The sequence below is a fragment of the Carassius carassius genome, chromosome 38 (assembly GCF_963082965.1).
Source record: "Carassius carassius chromosome 38, fCarCar2.1, whole genome shotgun sequence".
In the NCBI taxonomy this organism is placed as follows: Eukaryota; Metazoa; Chordata; class Actinopteri; order Cypriniformes; family Cyprinidae; genus Carassius; species Carassius carassius.
Genome location: NC_081792.1, coordinates 4,590,138 through 4,611,694, shown reverse-complemented (window position 1 = coordinate 4,611,694; position 21,557 = coordinate 4,590,138). Strand labels below are relative to the sequence as shown.

Sequence of the window (21,557 nt, the reverse complement as noted above, 5' to 3'; positions counted from 1 at the left end):
TAGTCAAACCGGCGGTTTCCAGCCTGTGGAGGGCAGTTTGAAGGTCACAGAATTGCTGGGCCACAGGGAGGATAAATAGCTGTGTTTCCACTGTTGGGGCAGTGCGAGCCAGGGCTTAAAACGGGCCAGGCGGGGCTAATAGCCTCGGGCCAGTAGCACCAAAGCCAGAAGAGCGCAGCGTTTCCACTGTCGGTCCTGAAGCACCGCTGCGCTTCACTAAAACACTCCCTTTACACGCCTCTCAGGAGCAACTTCATGGAACCCCATAGTTTCACCAACAAAGAGAAGTTATCAGAAAACTAAGAAATAAGTCATTGGAACTAGCGTGATCACAAATCGAACATTATAAAAGTGGAAGTTTGTTTGCATGCTTTGTTAAATACATTTATTTCTATTTTATTTATTTATTAATAACGCTTAAACTTTATGAAAATAGCCCAAGTGTGTTTCTGTTTATTTGTAGACGCAGTAGCCACATTTAGAATTAATGATAATATCTCTATTTTTATAAAAGCTCCTGAACAAAAACCATTATTTTATTTTTATGATAGGCTACGTGGAGCTAAACTCTCTAGATGAGACTTATGACAGATAATATAAGTTACTAAATAAATACATGATTGTGATAGAGAATAAGAATCTGACGTCTGATTTCTTCAAGTGGTCATATTTACCATGTTTACTATGGTAATGTTAATGTAGCGTGCACAGTCTTTTGCATCGTTTATAAATATTTTTACCTTGTATGGTGATTATAATCCACATCGGATCAAGTTATTTCAAACACTCACTGCTGATTGAATGTGAGGTTTGAGCTCAACTTATTTTGAAAAGTAATGCTGGTGTTATTGCTGTTAGCTTTCTGAAATGATTCGCTGCTGACACTTTCCAGACGCGGAGAAACTCCGCCTTTGTTCATAACCACTCCTCTAGCCCCAGCTGGCCCGCTTTGGTCCAAGGTTTTTGTTGGGCCAAAAACCCTGGCCGTTGGCCCCGAGGAAGCTCTGGAAGTGACAGTGGAAACGCGACTGGCCCTGGCATGCACTAGCATGCCCGCTTTTAGCCCGACAGTGGAAATGTGGCTAATGATGTCTTCAATATAGACAAATCATATCTTCATTCTTGACTCCCCAAGACTGTCTCCATCAGTCTCTGTAAGGTAGCTGGTGCAATTTTTAATCCAAAATACATAATATTGAAGTTATATAGACCTGCATAAAATCAGTCTTGGCTTTACTATCAGGTTCCATTATCACTTGCCAGTATCTACTGTTGAGGTCTATAGTAGAGAAAATGGATGGCGTGGAGACTGGTTGTAGGATTTCTGTGATGTTTGGGAAAGGATAAGAGTCATTTTCTGTAGTTGCGTTGACTTTACAGTAGTCTATGCAGAAACTTATCTTTGCATTTTTCTTTGGAACAAGGACTATCAGTGAAGCCCAAACAGAATGTGATGGTTACACAATACCTTTTCTCAACATTACATCCAATTGTTCTTCCATTGCTTGTTGTTTTATAGGGAAGAACCAATATGGCCATTGTTTGATAGGTACCTGGCAGGTGGTGTAGATACGAAGTTGCAGGACATCTGTTTACCCAGTCCAGAGAGTACATACTTTAGGGTTGCTTTCTAGGATCTAAAGTAACTGCTGTTTTCCATCGATAGGTGCATTACTTACAGCATCCCTAATTAGTGTTGCATCATCCAAGGTAAGGCTTGATATTTTTTAGTATTATTTTGACAAGCTCATATTCTCTTGTGTGTTTTTCCATCTAGTGCAGACACGTTTAGGCAGCTCGCCCTCAAAGTCCTTGAACAGGAAAGCAGAGGGGAAAGCAGTCACAAATCTCTTTCAAGTGGTTATATTGAAACAACATACTTTCCACCAGTCGAGTACATCTGTCAAATGATATAGGGCCATAAAATATTGACACTTGGTCAAATACAATAGGGGTCAGTATAATCTGTAGGCCACACAGAATTGGGAATTTTTTTTAAGATGATCACTGACCGTAGGGGTTGGCAGAAGGGTTGAAACAGTCTCTGTTGTGTATGTACAAGGAATTTGAGATGTTTTTTTTTGTTTTTAATCTTTTAGTTCAGTGCTTTCCTTATTGAAGACTTGGAAATAATTTTGCAGCTTAGCTACACAGGTATGACATTTGTCAATTTGTATTTGACAATTGTGTTCAACTTTACAGTTGAACAGCTACAGTTGGGGAGTCGTGGCCTAATGGTTAGAGAGTTGGACTCCCAATCAAAAGGTTGTGAGTTCAAGTCCCGGGCTGGCAGGAATTGTGGGTGGGGGGAGTGCATGTACAGTTCTCTCTCCACCTTCAATACCATGACTTAGGTGCCCTTGAGCAAGGCATCGAACCCCCAACTAACATAAAAGCATAAAATGCTTTTGCATAAAATGCTGCCCACTGCTCTGGGTGTGTGCTCACAGTGTGTGTGTGTTCATTTCGGATGGGTTAAATGCAGAGCACAAATTCTGAGTATGGGTCACCATACTTGGCTGAATGTCACTTCACTTTCACTTTATCCGAGACTGCAGAGGTGATGGTCAGTTCCAATTTCTGAATTTCATTCAAGATAATCAGTTTCACAACCTTAACCAATTGATCGGCCTTGGCTGCCTCTTGTTATTTAGCTGCACCCAGTAGGATGACAACTTGTTGCTTGTTGGTCTCCACCTAGGCAGCAAGTTTGGTGATCTGGCTCATGGTGGGAAGAGGAGGCCTTAAGTACCTGTATAAACTAATTTACAGTTTTCTGCTCTCTTTTCATGGATTGTCTGTAGGTTTTTTCTTAAGAATAATTCTAAGAATAATCTTTAAATATTATTTAGTTCTTGTTATTGTAATTGTAATATCTTGTAAAACACATTTAAGATGTTTATCCTTGTTCAAATATAGAGAAGTTTACACATTATGTACAATTGTTTTTGTCAGTTTTACCTCGCTTCCATTAAATATGCCTGAAGGCAACTCTGTTTCGGGTACTCTTTGGAGGAGTGTTTAGCTTACTGAATAACTATGTACCAGCACACATAGCAAGGGCAGAAAAGTAAAAAGACTGCATACTTCAAGACTAATAGTGAACTGGAGATACGTCTTCTCCTCTCATCAAAATGTTGTATTCCAATTCCATAAACCTTGAAGTAAGATCAAAATGTGCTTCATCCACTTTGTTGTCTTCCTCAAGATCAAGAAAATTTGCAAGCAGTATAGCTGCAGCACAAGCTCGCATCAAAACAGAAGCAGCACGCAAAAGAGCAGCCTATGCCAAGCGGGTGATTGAAATGCAAGTGGAGAAAGCATGCATTGAAGCTACATTGAATGCTCTCAAGGAAGAGTGTAAGGCTGAAGCTGAGGTGTTTGAGGCACTAGTGAAAACCAAGAACTGTGAACTTCACGGAGCTAAATGTCACTCTACAACAGAGTAGCACTGAACAAACAAATTGAAGAATATGTTAAAAACATTTTTATTCTTGTGATGAGGACTCGTTCACCATGACAGCAAAGAGACTGTTCACTCTTATAAAACATATGCTAAAAAAACATTGTGAATATCAAAGTCCGCAACAACCAGACTCTATACTTCCTCCTGATGAAACCATAACTGACCAAACTCCTTACCACAGAGAGATTGATACTTACCCTCAGCTTGCAGGTGTGTATACCCCAATCATTCCACACAACGCTGTAAAGACTCTACCAGTCAGCATCCATGCAATGCGAAACCTAGGTCTGCAGAGGTTTCAGAAATTGCAAAATATGTATCTTGTAGGGATCTTATTTATGATAATCAATCTGTCAGTTACCTGTCTTGGAAATTCAGTTTCAACAATGTTGTAGAAGGTAAATAGAAAGCGATTCAACCCGGCGCTCCGGTGAGATAAGAACTCATAGTAGGTGCTCTGGGAATGGGGAAGCAATATAAAATGAAAAAAAAAAAACACCGGTCCCAGGCACTCAAAAAGAATTCAGGTGGAGAAGGTAAACGTTAAGAAGCCTTTATTGTGGTATGACCAATATCAAAATTAAATTGCCAACATGTTTTGACTGCAATGGTCTTCCTCAGGGCAAAGTGATAATCACAGTTGGTGTGCTCACACATAAAAATACTCCAAACCACTCCCATCATCAATAAGCAATTAGTGGACTAATTAAGTTCAATATCAACATACGGGTAATCAGGTGTATGAGATCAGGAACCTAAAAAGTAAAAGACAAAAAAAGGGACAATGCAAAAAGAACAAAAAATAATATTAACATATATATATATATATATATATATATATATATATATATATATATATATATATATATACATATATACATATATATGTATATATATATATACACACATATACATGCACACAAACAGATACCTACATATAGTAATATTAAAGTAACACAAAACAAAAAAATTATAAAGGTAGTAAATACAAATTAAATGTATACCCCAGACTATATCATAAAAAACATTTGAACTCTATATCCTCATTCAAACCTGGGTAATTAAGTGCATCTAAACGATGGATCCAAAATGAATCAATTTGCGAATCCTATCACCACCTCTATTTAAAAGTCTAACATGTTCTAAAACCTCAATTTTTAGTAGAGAATCATTTTTATTATGTTTATGTAAGAAATGTGTGGCCATATGGTAGTCTGGATTATTAGTACGAATAGCATACTTATGTTCAGCTAATCGATCACGCAAACGTATCTTGGTTCTGCCTACATAAAATACATTCTTACATGGGCAAGATAAACGATATATAATGAAGGTGGTGTTGCCGTTAATAAAATCTCAGATTTTGTATACTTTATTGGATTTAAAATCCACAAAGTTTTTTGATGGGATAATGTTACTGCAATGAGGACAATTCATACATCGATATAAACCAATGGGTCTCTTGGGCCAATTTTTTTTTTCTCAGGAGGAAGATAACTATGAACCAATTTATCACGAAGTGTTGGAGCTCTACGATACGACACCAAAGGAGGTTGCGGAAAAATCTGTTGAAGTACAGGATCAGACTTGATAATGGCCCAGTTATCTAAAATAATATGTTGGATATGTCTAGCCTCCATACTATATTGTGTGACAAAAAAAGGGCGAAATTGAGTGTCTGTTTTGTGTACCTTCTTAATAAGGGTGTCGGCACGTTTTAATGATTGGGCTCTAGAACGTGCACGAGCAACATTGTCTGATTTGTAAGCTTTTTTTATGAACCGTTCTGACATAATGTCCACCTGTCTCTCAAAATCAACATTATCATCACAAATACGGCGTAAATGTTGGAATTGGCCAAATGGTATGTTCTCAATAAGATGTGGAGGATGAAACGAATCAGCTCTAAGATTGTGGTGTGTAACTTACCATCTACATCAATAGAGATGGTCAAATCTAAAAAGTCAATTTTGTGTTTAGAATATTCAATAGATAATTTGATATTACTATTAATAGAGTTAAGGTATTGGTGAAACTCCAATATCTGAGTCTCAGTTCCATTGAAAATGAAGAGTAAATCATCTATATAACGACCATACCAGGTAATACAATGATGAAAAGGATTAATCGGATTGAGTACATGTAATTTCTCCCATAATCCCAAATAAAGACATGCGTAATTTGGTGAAAAACAACAACCCATAGGTACTCCAATTTTTTGTCTGTACAATTTATCAGTAAATGTAAATACATTGTTGTGAATAATAAATTCAGTAAGTTGTACAATAAAATGAGATGGAGGTATCAGTTCTCTCAGATATTAAATGTCTTAAAGCATGCAGACCCTCCTCATGATCAATATTGGTATATAGCGGTTCCACATCCATAGTAATTAAGTATTGAGAACCCACATTACCCAACTTAGACAGACTGTTCTGTCTAACATCAACAGTATCCTCAATAAAAGAGGGGAGAGTCTTGACAAAGGGTTTGATGAAAAAATCAACAAATTTAGATGCTGGTTCAGTAAGTGTACCATTTCCCGAAATAATGGGTCGCCCTGGAGGATTATCAAAAAGGAGGTTTATGTACTTTAGGTAATAAATAAAATGTAGCCAAAGCAGGGTATTCAACAGTCATATACCTCATTTCACTTTCAGTAATCCAATTAGAGTTATTGGCATGAGTTAAAATGTTATGAAAAGCATTAGTTAACTCAGACAAGGGATTAGTACAAATTCTTTCATAATGCTTGGTATCTAATTGTCTAGTTGCCTCTTGGATATACATCTCTTTGGATAAAACCACTACTGCCCCTGCTTTATCTGCCGGGCGGATGATAATATCGTTCATATTCGTGAGTTATTTAAGACCATTAAATTCTGTAATAGACAGATTGGATTTCTGTATTGGTTTAGATCTGGTATCAAAAAAATTTTGCACATCAAAATCAATTTTTTTACAAAAGGCAATCAGAGAAGGATTAGATCCCATAGGTGAAAATAGGGATTTGGGTCTAAATAAAGACTGAGTGTCCGTACTGACAGTATTGTCAGCAGCCATCAACTGTTCAGGTGTATAATCACAAGAAATCACAGGATTAAATCCCGTAGTCCCATTGTCAAAGTTATGTCCTGACTTAGAATAGATCTGTGATAGAACAACTTTAAATGTAAATTACGAAAGAATCGGAACAAATCAACTCTAGTATTAAATAAGCTAGAGGTATGAGTAGGTGAAAAAGGACATACACTTGAACAGTACAGTCCGTTGTGCATGAGATAAAGGCTTGTCAGAAAGGTTGATCACCAAGGATATCTCTTCCTCAATATCGGTCGTAGTGATGGCTGTCGAAGTCGTTCCTCTCCCCCGGTGGCCACGGCGCGTCTTCTTGAACCTCGAAGGGAAGACTGAAGTCGTGGCCACTCGTCCTCCAAAACCTATCAGGGTTCTGTAGCTCTACTGCTACTAAGATGTGCTGGCTTTTTGAGGAGAGAAGCAAAAATGATCAAGCTTTCCCATACCGGGGATCAACCCCTGGCCGCATGGGAGAAAACCAGGAATCCTAACTGCTAGACCATATGGGAACTGGCCAGCTTTAACTGGGCACAAGCTTGTGGGCCACTTTCCATAAATCTGGCCAGTGTGGTTTACAGAAATAAATAGTGTTGCATGCATTCAAGGGACATGTTTGTTGACTCACCCCGGGGGTTCAGTTTTTTGGCCAGAGTCCTGGGATTGCTGAATTGATACCTTGAACTGGTAATTAAGCTCTTGTCCAGGTGAAAATACTTGTGTCATGCATCTGAAAACACACACGGCAACCGCTATCTAGATGTAAAACTGCCTATCGTCAGTCTGTCAAGGTACAAAATTGCCATACGAATGGCAATACCGAAGCATGTCCTTGTCTCCCCTAGACATCGGAATGGGTGTGCAGAATATGTATTTTTTGGAAAAAGAATTCCTGGAGATTTGCCTTTTCTTCTGGATTTTGGAGAAAAAAAAAACACAACAACAAATAAGCGGGAGGAAAACAAGTACAGAGCGAGCCAGCCAGGAGTCGAACCTAGAATCTTCTGATCCGTAGTCAGATACGTTATCCATTGCGCCAAGGCTGGCGCCCATTAGTCGATGTAAAGATCCTAAAAGACGCACAGGGACGCGAGTTCGCGGCCCACTCCGAACAGTGATGGAATTCCTGGAATGTGTCCACTTTGATGCTGCTGATGCACGCGTACATAATCATCATTCTCCCCCGTAATTTAATCGAACTTAAATTCGCCCCCCCCCCCCACTTTAAATTGGGAACTGTCCAAAGTAAACACTCTCACGTTATGTATGTTTCATTCATACCGGACGCCGGAGGGCGCTCTCTCGCATAAAGTCCAAAACAGACTCGTAAAAGTACCAGCTCGTGACCACTATGTGACGCACGCTACAGGAAATACCTTATATGGACAAAAGCATCAAGCTGTCACTGGATAAAAAAGTCGAAATGATTTGACAAACAAAACGTGAATATTCATTGCAACAAATACATGATTTGTGTTTTTGTGCATTTTCACAACAAAATACATGAATAACGCAGCGCTAACTAACTCATTTTTTACAGTATAATATATTATTTTTTACAGTATAACATTATATTATTATATTTTCTGTCCCTGTTTTTGTGTGTGTGTGTGTTTTATTGTTATGTAATACTGGAATACTCAAAGAAAATTTGCAACTTCAAATACAGTGAGAAATAGGCACAAAAACATTGCTAGTGCAAAGATTAAGATTAACAACCCTTTTTATTTGCAAATATAAAGTCAATAAAAAAATTATAACAGCAGTGCAAATATATATGCATGTACAAATATTGTGAGAATACAAAAAGGCACAATAAAAATAGTGTGAGGGCAAATATTAACAATCCTTTTAATCTCCATATATATTTTAAAGCCAATAAAACATTTAGAACAGTAGTGCAATTTTGACACATCAATTAAAAATAATAAACAGTAAACCAAAAAAGTTTACCACAGTAGTAAAATGTTTACATATCAGTGTAAAAAATATAATAAATATCAAACCAAAACAAACACAATAACAATAGTGTGAGGGCGAATATTAACAACCCTTTTAATCTCCATATACATTATATCAAAAATATAATAAATATCAAACCAAAACAAACATTTGCAGTGCAATTTTGACATCAGACTAAGAAAATAATAAAAAGTAAACCAAGACAAACATTTACCACAGTAGTGCAATTTTGACATATTAGACAAAAAAAAAAAAAAAATCAAAAAGAAAATGGACCACAGTAGTGCAATTATGACATATTCGCCACTAAAAAAATAGTAAATCAAATATACCAAAACCAAAATAATGATAATAATAAAAACATAAACATAGCAGGATAAAAAGGTGAGGCTCAGCCAAATTGCCTGGATACAGAGTTGGTCCTTTCTGCATAGCCGCAGGAAGCGTCTCGGGTCCTGCCATGGGTGAGTCTGGGGCTTGGATACCCTGTTTCAAAATCTTGTACCCTTGTTCCTGTGACTTGCCACGCCTGCTGAACCTGGGAAACATAAAACAACCAATATTAATAAACATTTAAGCAATACAAAAGATCAACTACTATTTGTCATGACTATGATGCAGCAGCATGACACAGCTGAGATCACACAGCAGTCGTCTAATGTATTACTGCTTTTGTGAAATGGCTACTTTATTGAGATTAACATTGTATTATGAATTATTGATTCTTGCAGTCTGCTGAAGACAGCTGATCCATGTCATAAATCTTATCTTTCATAATGAAGAAGAAAACTCAAGTTGAACTCTTGTTGATTTGTTTCTAGACCTGCAAAGCAGCCATGGTTACATTAAGGCTGATGATACAAAAAAATTTGAGAAGTGTTTCTTGGGTATGTTCCCCACTGAGAATGGGTAACAAATTTCAATCTGGATACTTCAGATCAATCTTGCGCTTTGTGTCTTACCTGGTTGCCTGTTGATAGCAATATTAACCAAAGTTACTCAGCAGCATTGATCAAAAAGAGTTGCCGTGTAACATCAGCCCTTAGCTGCTTTAAGTTTAGGTTTAGCGGTGACAATGCTTATTTACTCACCATTGTGTGACTGTTGCAGCGTTCACTTCTGGGAGCTGGATGGTGGTCTCACTCATCACCTTAGCATTGGTGAGGATGCACTCTCGGATGTGCTTGTAAGCACGTGCTACAACAGTGAAGCGGGACACCCTTACTCCGTCACAGCGCACTGCGTTTGGGTAGAGAGCACAGAGCCTTGTGAAAATGGCCTCCACCACTCGGTTGCAGTCAGGCCACTGTGCAGGACTATGAGCCCCAACGAAACACCTGCAAATTACAACAGGATACATATTATTAATGTGAGATTGTTTTCATTGTGTGATCTTATTTTTATTTTCCCTTTCCTATTCTGTCTGTTTTGCTTTGTGTTGTCTAAATGTTCATTGATAATATCTGCCCATAGTTATGTTTTCTTTCTTTGTTTTGTTTTTAGATTGATGTTGAAATGTCATATCAATAAATCAGATCTCTACTGGATTACTGTGTTGTGGAATTATTACAGGGTGTTGTTAGTCAGCCTGTCAGATTTTTTTCACAATAATGACTGCATATTATCCCGCTTATTACATGGCTACTTACTAAGGTAAAATTATATCATTAATGAATCATTAGATACTAATTTGTAAAGATATCATTATGTTATTACTTTAACTTTACTTGTTGAGGTACATGACTAATTAAAAAAAAATACATAACCACAATAACATATTAACAATTGGTTAATAGCTCTTTACCTCAACATGTAAAGTCATAACATGATTCCTTTGAAAATCATTAGCTAATGATTAATTAAAGCTGACAACTGGAAGTTGAAGTATATAGCTTTGGCCACTGTAGTAATTAAAATATACATTTACGTCATTAGTTAATATAATGTTATTAAGGAACTAATACATTAAAGTAAATTTAACTAATAAAATTGTATTTATTAATTAATCTATGAAACATATAGAATGTTTATTAGTTGCGGATGTAGTACTCATTAATTAATGGTTTAAGTTAGTCCTTCATTCGTTTACATTAACTCATGATTATCTGTGCATTCGTTAAGTATAAATTAATGCATATTTGTGCACCAGTATTGTAAGTGTTACTTTTTTTATTGATAAAAGATTCACTTAGATTGCAAATGTTGGTTAGAAATTAATCGATGACCGTTATCTTCTTCTTCAGCCGTGATCCGCAAGTCTCCGGGGGTTCTTGACGTTATCAATTGTTGTTGATAACTTGTTGTTACTATGAAGAATCACGGATGAGGAACGAGCGCTGATTGGTCAATTACTTGTTACTGGGCGGAATCACGGTTACGATACGAGCACTGATTGGCTAATTCGCGGTTACGATACGAGCGCTGATTGGCTAATTCGTGGTTGCGATACGAGCGCTGATTGGCTAAAACATAAATTTCATGGTTGCAGCCGGGAACATGATTGGCTGTCATATCAAAGAATAATCACGACCTACAGGTGACATCGAGCGCCACTGGCCCACCGACAGTAGAGACCCCCGATTGCTACAGAGTTGTTGGTTTTAGATGTGATGGTGGCAAGAATTGCTGTCTGCTTGTTCTCACCTTGTTATCAGGAGGTAAGCCCACCAGCCCACCAATCCCCCAACCCCTCCCTGATGGTCTAGTGGTTAGGATTCGGCGCTCTCACTGCTGCGGCCCGGGTTCAATTCCCGGTCAGGGAAAGCTCTTTTGGCTTCCAATTGTGGACTGCGAATTCAAGCTCTGCTAGCAGCTGCGAGAAAGCCAGCTCCAAACCAAAAAAAATGGTGAGCACTTGAAAAAAAGACCTCCTTCGAGCCGGAGTCGAACCAGCGACCTAATCATTGCCAACACTCCAACCTACAGTCCTCCGCTCTACCAGCTGAGCTATCAAAGGGGCAAAGTGCTAGACAGAACCTCAACATCTGGTGCAGGAGGATGTGCTGAATTTTTGAGGAGGGAAGTAAAAAGGAGCATGCATTTCCATACCGGGAGTCGAACCCGGGCCGCCTGGGTGAAAACCAGGAATCCTAACCGCTAGACCATATGGGATTTGGACACCTTAAACTGGCCATTGGTGCACTTTCCATACATGTGGTCAGTGTGGGCGCAGGATCTTGTAGTGGCCTGTTGCTTTAGGTCTGCGACTGTAACAATGTGATAATAATTTGGCAAAACAAGAATTATCCAAAAGGACGGTTTTCTGAATTATATAGTGTTGTATGCATTCAAGGGATCTGTTTTTTTTACTCACCCCGGGGGTTCCGTTTTTTTGGGCAGATTCCTGTGATTGCTAAATTGATACCTTGAACTGGTAATTAAGCTCTTGTCCAGGTGAAAATACTTGTGTCATGCATCTGAAAACACACATTGCAACCGTTATCTAGATGAAAAACTGCCTATCGTCGGTCTGTCAAGGTACAAAATTGACATATTGTGAGGTTAATAATTAAAGTGAGACCAATTTTTAATCGGCAAAGTTGCTGATGTAGTGTCGTCTACCGGTTCTCAGAAGAATCACAGTCAGTCAGGGGTTTTCTCTCAGAAGAAAATACTTTATTTTATGGAAAACAAAGCCGAGAGTCCTTGCAAGGAAATCTCTCGAATGTTATTTGGTATCTCCTTATATACACTATATGGGGCGGTTCCACAATAGTCAAACTTTTCCTTATGATTACAATTTTAATACCTCCCTAGAGAGGAGAGGCCCCCTGCTTGATTTATTCTAAAGAAAGGCCCTGTATGTATGTCTGACCATATGTTTCTCATTAGTTTTGTACATTCCAGCATGTAGGCAACTTTCTATTACCTATAAGATTACAATGGAATAATAACTAGCAACAAAAATGGCTAGATTCACATTGATTATATACTTGATTAATTCAAATCTTACTAATAAAAATCTTCCACATATTCTCCCCTTTGAGACTTAATAAGTCTCACATTTGATTATTCTTATCCAGAGTGCTACTCCATAATCCAGTCATATTAGTTACACTACCTAGTGACTAAATAAGTCACATTGTATTATCATCAGTGACTAGATCATGAAATTCTACTCTGAGGGATTACTGGACCAAACATCTCTCTCCTTATTTGACGAGGATGGAGTAAAAGATCCAGTCTCCCTAATTCCTTCTGTAATAGTACACAATGTTATAAGCGTGAGCGTGCAATTGGTTCAGCATTTGCCTGTGGTTATCACGGTTATGTATAAAAGGCATAAAATACATACATTACATCAATAATTGAATATCACAAGATTATAAAAGTTGATCTTCAGCTCAGATACCTTATGTATCGTAGAGAGCCTCCCTGGGCCGAAGTTAAACTGGCACTTATATCCAGGGTATGGTTCACCTTTAGACATCTTCATCATCCTCGTTAGAGTCAATAGAATTATCTTCAAAAGTTTGCTCATTTAAGTTCAGTTTGTTTAGCCATCCTTCATAATATTCCTCCAGACTCCTTTCAGTGATCCTTTGTTGATTATTCGGGACTTTTATCACTTCCATTTGCTTAACAGTAGCATTGACGATTAATGATCTTAATAAAGGTAATATACAGCAAAATAATAATCCTCCTATTAATATGGCAACTCCTAAAAACATTCCTAGTTTAAAGAACCATGCTCCCCATGCTCCAAATTTCACATCAATCCAATCCCAAATATGTTGGTCTCTTCCGGCATTTGCTGTAACTTCATTTCTTAATTTTTTAATTTTTGTCATAACTTTACTGAAAGCTCCTCCAGGGGCGGTGTTATTTGGGATAAATGTACAACATTGATCTCCAAACATAACACAAACTCCTCCCTTGTCTGCCAAGAGCCAATTAAGAGCCTGTCTGTTTTGCCATGTCATTCTACTTGTTGCATGCACTTGGTCGCCTAATAAGGTTAACGCCTCATCAGTATAATTAATGAATCTTTGTTGATTATAATAAATATAATTAATCCACTCTGTATTTTTGTTTGGTGTGATCCACACCAGGATTGACTCAAAACCTCCTTTTATTTCATTTCTTGCCTTAAATTTATTAGGAATTCCTCTTGGCTGTCCAATTGAGTCTAAATATACATTGGGATCTGCCTCATATCCTCTTTTAGTTCTATTGTCTTCCTTGTCCGTGCTCTGTTCTGTTCCCCATTGTGCCATGCTAACTTCTTGAAGTAATCGTACTCTTACACATATACCTTTCCATCCAACTGGTAAAGAAGGCAATAATATTTCACTTCCACAGATCCAAAAGAAATCTGCTATTATTAATGATTGGTCTTCATAAATCTTCAAAAATGCTATCTTACTCCCTTTAGTTGTTCCGAATGCTAAAAGTTCTGGAGCTCTAGAAGGAACTCCTGATTTCCAAGAATTTTTCTTATCTATATACCAAATAATAGCACATCTTCCCTTTGAATTTTCCCACATCTTGGGATAATTTGGGTTTATGGAAACACTCATATTCTTGTTTATAATCTATGCTATACCATTTTGGAATCTCTACTTTTTGTTTTTCAATTTTTATATTTTGACCGATATCTTAATACTGACACCAGGATCCCCAGAGTGGTCTAAAGAAATAATCTGTTAATTTAGGATTTCCTAAAAATCCTAGGCATTCAGCAATACAATATGGCCTGGTAAAATCTGTTAAATGACAAAAGTTTCTCCCAAATTGGGCACATTTTCGGTAGTCATATGGATTTGGTATGGCTATTACTTTGTTTAACGGAGATTTGGAGCACAGCAAGCATTTTTCTTTTCCTGTTTCTTTAGCTGTAAAGGCTGCCCAGTTATAACATTCATTATTTTGGGCTGTATCCCATAATGCATCAATTTGACTAATGTCTTCATCACCTTGAACATCATAATCAATGTCTCTATGATTTTTGATAATCATTGGTTCTGTTGAGTTGATAACATTATCACTTTTGTTCAAAGGTTGAAAAGTCAATTGAAGGGAAGTCAGGTTGCTTTCTATTGGTTGAGTTTGAGTAAGCATTATGAGATGCATTAGGCATAGGATGGTCTTCAGACATGTTGTCAGACTTATTTTCTGTCCTCTCCAGTTTGTCTGACAGGAGGAAAGAAGCTCCTTGTGTATCTTTTGGTGAGCTCTCGTCAGTTTGCACTTCATCTTGTGTCTCTGATTTTTCCTCATTGCTCTCTCCTGCACTGTCTGGTTGTCTGTTTTCCTTTCTTTCTGCCTTTCCTGTGGAAACTCTAGTACAGTGGTTTAGATCATACCAGGTTGTGCTTCCCTCCACTTGGACTGCTGTTGGAGTAGCTCTCACCACTGTGTAGGGTCCTTCTCTCCTTGGCTCATTCCATTTTCTCCGGAATACCCTCAGATAAACTTGGTCCCCTGGAACAACTGGACAGGCAGTCTCCGATTCCTCTCTGGGCTCTTTTCTTATTAAGTTTAAGTACTTTCACATATTTTGTTTATTTTGGCCTTGATAACTCCATTAACCCTCTCCACTGACCCTTGTGATTGAGGTCTATAAACGCATCCTAGTCTCTGTTTTATTCTTAATTGTTGCAATACTTGTTTCACAGTTTTTTGTATGAATGCCGACCCATTATCTGAACTTTTTTCTGATGGAATTCCAAATCTAGGAATTACCTCTCTTGTTAGAAATTCAATTACCGTTTCTGCTCCTAGATCTGCGGATGGTACCGCCTCCACCCATCTGCTAAATCTGTCTATGATAACAAGCATGTATCTTTTGCCTTGTACACGCTTTATCATATCCACATAATCGCATACAAGATGTTTAAAGGGGCCTTCAGGTGTTGGAATAGGGCCTATTGGTGTCACTATGCCTTTTCTTACATTGTATTTAGCACATACTTCACATGTGGACAAAAATTCATCCACCATTGCATATAAATAAGGAGACCAATATCCTTGCTGTTTAATTTTTCTTAACACTTCTCCCCTTGCACAATGGTCAAAAACATGTGTATCTGTAATAAGAATATTCAACAGTGAAGTAGGTGCAACAATGTGTCATTCATGTGTACGCCAGATCTCCTGTGAGTCTTTTTCAGCTCCCCTTTGATGCCACATTGATTGTTCATAGGGGCCTGCTTGTTGTTGAATTCGAATAATGTCATCCAATTGAGGATGAGGTTCGATAAGTACAACAGGTGCTAATACTGCTACTTGACACCCTGAAGCTTTTTGAGCTTCTAAATCTGCTGCATTGTTTCCTTTAATGACATAGTCATTTCCCTACTTGTGTGCTTGACATTTGATTATTGCTAGTTGTTTTGGTAGCATCATAGCAGAAATCAATTGCCCTATTTGTTCACTGTGTTGGATGGGAGTCCCATCACTCTTTTTGAAACCTCTTTGTTTCCACACTGCTCCGAATAGATGACATACACCATGAGCATACGCTGAATCTGTAAAAATGTTAGCAGTTTGTCCTTTTGCTAACTGACATGCAGTTGTGAGAGCTTTTAATTCTGCTAATTGAGCAGAGCAAGGCTGTACACAATGTTGTGTTTATTTTATGCATAGAATTCGAGCTTGTGTCAGAACAAATTTCCCTTGTTCTATTAATTCCACAACTTTGTGATGGGTATATATAGTTACTGGGTACCTCATAGTTATTGTGGATGTATTTTAATAAGCATAATACACTGCAGCTAAACCCTGTTGGTAACATGGAGGGTATCCCTGGGCTACATTGTCTAACTTTGTGCTGTAGTATGCTATAGGCTGTTTTTTTCCTTCCACTACAGTTCTCTTGCATCAATACGGCTGATGCATAACCATCAACTCTATTTTCCACATATAGATGAAACATTTTATCATATTCTGCCATTCCCAGGGCAGGGGCCTGTTGTAATTCTTTTTTTATTGTTTCAAATGCTAGTAAGGCATCTGTGTTCCATTTTAATGGATTGCTTAAATGTTGTAATCCTGCTTGTTTCATCATTTCTCTCAAAGGCCCTGTCTTTACTGCATAGTCTTCTATCCAGTCGGCACTAAAGCCAGTCATTCCTAGAAAAGTCATCATTTGTCCTACTGTCTGAGGTAACAGTGTTTTACTTATACCTTCTAATGGATTCCTGTGATTGCTGAATTGAGCACAAAAAGGCAGGAAGATATGGCTACACATATTCCTAACATTCCAAGTCCAAAGGGGGCATCCAGATTTGAACCGGGGACCTCTTGATCTGCAGTCAAATGCTCTACCACTGAGCTATACCCCCACAGACTCCCTGGATCATAGCCTCACACAAGATGAGAGACTCACTTTTGAATAAAGTTTTTGGATATGACAAGCATGCCAGATACAAAAAAAGAACCTCTCGAGAGAATGTGCCACTGAGTTACAATCACATACATAATCTTCTATATAGATATATTTGCACTTATTCCTAATCTGCCAAATCCATAAGCGGTACCCGATTTTGAACCGAGGACCTCTTGATCTGCACTCAAATGCTCTACCACTCAACTATGCCCCTACATCTTTGCAGAAAAATGCTCTTTCATTAAGCCATACCCCTACAGACTTCTGTGTTTCGAGCCAAAGATTAAGTTAAATCCTACGATTTAACAATATCAAACATTGACTCCTTCACTGTAAACTCAGGTCTTTGGTTACTCCAAATCAGAATCAGCAACTCTACAACTCAAAACCTCCAAATAAGACAAGTCCAAAGGGGACACCCAGATTTGAACTGTGGACGACTTGATTACAGACTCACTTTGAAATCATGTCGTTGATTATGTCAAGCAAGCCAGATCCAAAATGTAGACCTATTGATCTGCAGACAAATGTTCTGTCGTTGAGCTATAACCCCGTACTGCATTAGCACAAACCTCAAAAATGAATTCATGTCAAGTATTTGTTTAATCCTAATTTGCCAAGCCCAAATTAGGCACATGGAATGGACCTGGGACCTCTTGATCTGCAATAAAACGCTGTGCCAATGAGATATAACCCCGTACAGTATGAGCACTAAAAGGCAGGAAGATATGGCTACACATAATCCTAACATGCCAAATCCAAAGGGGGCACCCAGATTTGAACCGGGGACCTCTTGATCTGCAGTCAAATGCTCTACCACTGAGCTATACCCCCACAGACTCCCTGGATCATAGCCTCACACAAGATGACAGACTGACTTTTGAATAAAGTTTTTGGATATGACAAGCATGCCAGATACAAAAAAGAACCTCTCAAGAGGATGTGCCACTGAGTTACAATCACATACAGAATCTTTCTATATAGATATGTTTGCACTTATTCCTAATCTGCCAAATCCATAAGCGGCACTCGGATTTGAACCAAGGACCTCTTGATCTGCACTCAAATGCTCTACCACTGAACTTTGCCCCCACATCTTTGCAGAAAAATGCTCTTTCATTAAGCCATAACCCTACAGACTTCTGTGTTTAGAGCCAAAGATTAAGTTAGTTCCTACGATTCAACAATATCAAACATTGACTCCTTCACTGTAAACTTAGGTCTTTGGTTACTCCAAATCAGAATCAACAACTCTACAACTCAAACCCTCCAAATAAGACAAGTCCAAAGGAGACACCCAGATTTGAACTGTGGACGACTTGATTACAGACTCACTTTGAAATCATGTCGTTGATTATGTTTTTATTTTTTTTATTTTTTTATTATTATTATTAAGAAATTTCAATCAATAAAATACAATAGATTAAACACAATCAATAGAAAATACAGAACATTGTCTTTACATATCTCTACATTACACATCTTTCCTTTACATAGATAACTTAAAAATCTCCTTCACTTCCTGGCAGCTTCCACATTAAATCATTTAAAACACAATAAACTTTTGGGGTAAAAACATCATAAAAAGAGTCTAACATATTTACACCTTTAAAGTACACATACAGTCTTTCAATATATAATTCTGTTTTTCTTTTAAACACCCTCCAAACATCCAACACAATTTTTTCCTTTTTAGCCACAGTTCTTCTGTCCCATATTGCACTTTTCATTAGCATTACACACAGATTAATGAAACTTTTGTTTTGACACTTTTTTTCCCAACCAAACATCACAACTCTGTTCCATTCCATTACATTTTCATCCCACTCCTCAGTCACATCTTTAATTAAACATTTACATTTCCTTAAAAAGTCCTCTAGCTCTCTACAATGTAAAAACATATGTAAAATCCCCTCTTCCTCTTCCTGGCACACTTTACACAGAGCATTTTCTTCCATTCCTATTTTATTTAAAATAACATCAGTAAAAAACACTTTATGCCTTATAAAATACTCCAAACATTCCAATTTTGTTTCCACACATTTCCCCGTCATGTTTCTCCATATACACTCTTTTTTTAAATCTTTGAATTTCTGCACCCAATAACCATTTGCAATCGGCTCTTTAAAAACATCATCTCTAAAACCACAATAAATCATTTTCACAGTACATTCCTTAAAATCATACAGTTTTTCCCCCAATTTCACATGAATACATTTCTCTTTTGGCTCTCCTTCCATACTTTCTATTCTTTTTATCCACTCTTTAGGTATTGCATTTTTAATGATTTCATATTTATTTTTATTACTTGTTCACTGTAATCCTCTTTTGCCTCCTCCATTGCATCTACAATAAATTGTGTAGGTAAAAACCCTTCTTTAAATTCATACAAAACAGCTCTCACTCTTGTTATCCCCACTTCCATCCATTTCTTTAAAAAAATTCCTTTGTCTTGTTTTAAAATGTTTTGGTTTAAAAACAGAGGTTGATTTAAAATGTTTTCTCTCCCATGTGGATCATACTCAAGTCTATCTAAAAATTTTCCCCAGGCACTAAACATTTCCCTATAAAACTCTGGTAAGCACTCTGTCATCCAATTCTTTGTTTTCATCCATAAAATCCCATCCCACCATGTTAAAATCCCCACATTTGTTTAAAAAATATTCCATTGTCTTTTTCCATGCAGTTTTGTGACCATCATCTAGATATTTTTTTTACTATTTTAATTCTTAAGCTATTTTTCTCTGTTCAACATCAATTAATCCCATCCCTCCTTTCCCTACTTCTCCTATTAATGTACTATATGCAATTCTTGACGGTTTACTATTCCATAAAAAATCTAAAAAACATTTTTTCAACCTTTTCTCCACCCACATTGGCATAGCAGTCACATATAAAACATACCACAGCTTTGACACCATTAACACATTTAATATTAAAACCTTCCCTTTTAAACTTAATGTCCTCAATTTCCAAAAATGTAACCTTCTTTCAATAGCTCCTACTATTTCTTCCCACATTTTTTCTTTAACATTCCTTTCTTCTTTTCCCTTTAGAACACCTAAAATCCTTTTTTCTTTTGTTTCTTTAAAATGAAAATACTCTGTTAAAACAGTCACTCCTCCAAATCTCATATATGTAGTTTTTTCTTCATTTATCTTACCTCCTGATCCCCTACAAAACATCTGTACTACTTCCATTACTTTATTAACACTCTCTATATCTTTACCTATTATTGTCGTATCATCTGCATATTGAAATATTTTTTCATTTCCCCCACTTCCTTCAATGTTTATCCCTCTTATGTCTTCGTCTATCTTAATAGCTAATCCCAATGTTTCTGCAACTAAAGAATATAAAATTGCTGATAATGGACATCCTTGTCTTATTGATCTAGTAATTTTAAAACATTCAGTTAAAAAACCATTACACTGTATTCTTGTTATTGCTCCCCTATATAAAATTGTAATCCACTTGATAAAATTTTTCCAAAACCTGTACCTTCTTAAAATTCCAAATAAATATTCATGCTCCACTCTATCAAAAGCCTTTTCGAAATCCAAACTAATAACATATCCTTTTTTGTTTTTTTCTTTCATATATCTTATCCCATCTATTATACTTAAAGTTGTGTCCGCTATATCTTTCCCTTTAACTCCATACACTTGATTGGTTTCAATGATGGTTGGCATTACCTCTTTCAATCTGTTGGCTAAAACTTTTGTTAAAATTTTCAGATCTGTATTCAACATTGTAATTGGTCTATAATTTTTTAAGTCTACTTTATCTCCTTTTCTTTTATATATCAACTTTAATAATCCCATCCCCATTCTCTGATTCATTTCCTCTTTTTTAAAGATCTCTTCATATACTTCTTTTAAAATACTGGTTAAAAAATCTTTAAAAACAATATAAAATTCTCTCCCCAAACCATCTATACCTGGACTTTTATTTTTGTTTAATTCACTTATTGCTCTTTTTATCTCTTCTTCTCTTATCTCTTCATCACACTCTTTTTTGTCTACTTCTCCTACTGTTGTTTTTATTTGCTTAAGTAACTCCAATTTCTCTTCTTCCTTCAACCCCTCAGTACTAAACAGGTTCTCATAATATGCTTTTACTTCTTTTAATATTTCCTCATTTGTTTCCACCACTACACCATTTTTTCCTCTTTTTTCTTTAATCATTCCAGCTTTCCCTCTTATTTTTTCTAGATCAAAGAAAAACTTTGTACATTTTTCTCCCTCCAAAGTATATTTAGCTTTACTTCTTAGTCTTGCTCCTTCATATTTTTTCTCTTCCATTTCTTTCAATATTCCCTCCAGTTCTTTTATTTTTTGTATATCTTTCCCATTCTCATTTAATTCCTTTTCCAATTTTCTCTTATTTCTCTCTCCTTCTTCCTCTTACATATCTGTATTAATTTGCAATACTTTATTGTGAATTTTTTAACTAAATATTTAACATTTTCCCACCATATCCTTTTATCTTCACTGTACATTTCATTCTCCTTTTCTTTTTCAATAATTTCTTTAATACTTAAAACATACTCCTCATTCTTCAAAACCTCTACATTTAAAACCCATACACCCGGCCCTCTTTTCACTGAACTCCAGTCTACTTGCAAAAAAATTGGTTTATGGTCACTTAAGCTTGATTCTTCATATTTAATGTTACCGATAAATCCTTCAATGTGCCTTGTACACAAAATAAAATCAATCCTTG

At 36.9% G+C, this 21,557-nt stretch overlaps 4 non-coding genes across 4 annotated transcripts; 1 reads left to right on the top strand and 3 right to left on the bottom strand.

Moving 5' to 3' along the window:
• The first annotated feature begins 11,193 nt into the window (after window positions 1–11,193).
• Window positions 11,194–11,265, top strand: trnae-cuc (transfer RNA glutamic acid (anticodon CUC)). Its single transcript has one exon. It is a non-coding gene; the product is annotated as a tRNA-Glu (tRNA).
• Window positions 11,266–11,542: 277 nt separating this feature from the next.
• Window positions 11,543–11,614, bottom strand: trnae-uuc (transfer RNA glutamic acid (anticodon UUC)). Its single transcript has one exon. It is a non-coding gene; the product is annotated as a tRNA-Glu (tRNA).
• A 5,102-nt stretch (window positions 11,615–16,716) lies between these two features.
• Window positions 16,717–16,788, bottom strand: trnac-gca (transfer RNA cysteine (anticodon GCA)). The gene has a single exon. It is a non-coding gene; the product is annotated as a tRNA-Cys (tRNA).
• Window positions 16,789–17,594: 806 nt separating this feature from the next.
• trnac-gca (transfer RNA cysteine (anticodon GCA)) lies at window positions 17,595–17,666 on the bottom strand. The gene has a single exon. It is a non-coding gene; the product is annotated as a tRNA-Cys (tRNA).
• Between the last annotated feature and the right edge of the window lie 3,891 nt (window positions 17,667–21,557).